The sequence below is a fragment of the Euprymna scolopes genome, chromosome 9 (assembly GCF_053919585.1).
Source record: "Euprymna scolopes isolate OS-2025 chromosome 9, ASM5391958v1, whole genome shotgun sequence".
Lineage (NCBI taxonomy): Eukaryota > Metazoa > Mollusca > Cephalopoda > Sepiida > Sepiolidae > Euprymna > Euprymna scolopes.
This window is the reverse complement of record NC_136490.1, coordinates 12,216,922-12,218,313: the sequence shown is the minus strand read 5'-3', so window position 1 is coordinate 12,218,313 and position 1,392 is coordinate 12,216,922. Positions and strand designations below refer to the sequence as shown.

Below are 1,392 nucleotides of genomic sequence, written 5' to 3'. Positions count from 1 at the left end.
ATGCAGTAAAGAGATTCGGAGTTCCTATCCCGTCTCGGTTACCACTTGACGAAGGCTAGAGGAATAGTTGGCCGAAACGTCGTGAAACAACAAGGCCGATAGCCATTGGTCGCGTGCTCTCGTGTAAAATATGAATGCGTGAATGTAGGATTGACATGAAATTCTTAAAGATAAACTAAAATAACCGAGAAATGGTCTGAAATGACTCAAATAAATAAAAAGCAAATGACTTAGAATGACTTTGATGAACGTTAGGATGAATTGAATGACTTTTAGAATGATTTGAATGCTTTAAAAATAACTGGAATCCTTCAAAAACAACTTGAATGATCTGGAGAATGACTTGAATGGCTTTAAGATTGACGTCGTAAAGTGGGTGATCATTTTACATTAAATTAATACAGAAAAGTGATCCCCCACTTATATCACAAAGATACAAACCTAAGTACAGCATGTAGTAAGAACAGATACTACACTTTGAGCTTGGCCAAAAGGCCAAGAAAAGGGTATTTATTTGCTCCTCAACCGAGCAAATTAGGCACAAGGCAGATTTTTTAATGTTAGGAGTGAAGGGGAAATGGGGACCATCTCCCCGGGGAGTAGGGGAGCTGGATAGTGATAATTGGTATGAAGGGCTACCCCTACATTGACCAAGGTCTTATATATGGGGTTGGTATTTATTTGCTTTCCCACCGAGCAAATTAGGCACAAGGCCGATTTTTAATGTGAACAGTGAAGGGGGAATGGGGACCAGCTCCCCGGGGAGTAGGGGAGCTGGATAGTGACAATTGGTATGAAGGGTTTCACCTACATTGACCAATGTGGTGTTGCCGTGTCTTGCAGTGTCTGCCGAAACAGATACTACACTTTGAGATATTTATTTTTTATTGACAGGAAAAAAATACAATTGGGAAAATGAACAAAAAACTTAGGCACAAGGCCAACTCAAAAAGAAGGGAGTGGTGGTGAGGTTGGTTGATCCATCTCGTCTTTGTTGTAAATTTTAAATGATTTTTTCTCTCGGGCAGCCTCTTTTATCATGGTTATCCCTTTAAATCTGTATTTATGTGTGTGTGGTGGGAGGGGGGTTCCTACTTCAGCCCAATTTTAAAACATTTTTTATTTATATAAAAAAATACAAAAAAGATAACAATATTAATAAAATTTCATTTGTGCTACACTTTGATCCTGGCCCGAAGACCAAGAAAAACTTAAAAAGCTAAGAACAGCATCTATTAATAACATATCTTTTATCTTAACCAAAAAGGCCAAGCACAAAAGTGTTACGGACAGACCGACAGACCGACCGACCGAGTGACTTATAGAGTCGCTTGCATGCGTCTAACAACTAAAAAAAAAGATGAGGATAATGGTCCGCAATAAATAAATTAG

The 1,392-nt window shown here is 38.6% G+C and overlaps 1 pseudogene; it reads right to left on the bottom strand.

Moving 5' to 3' along the window:
- Positions 1–371: 371 nt before the first annotated feature.
- On the bottom strand, positions 372–508 carry LOC145285409 (U2 spliceosomal RNA; annotated as a pseudogene).
- Between the last annotated feature and the right edge of the window lie 884 nt (positions 509–1,392).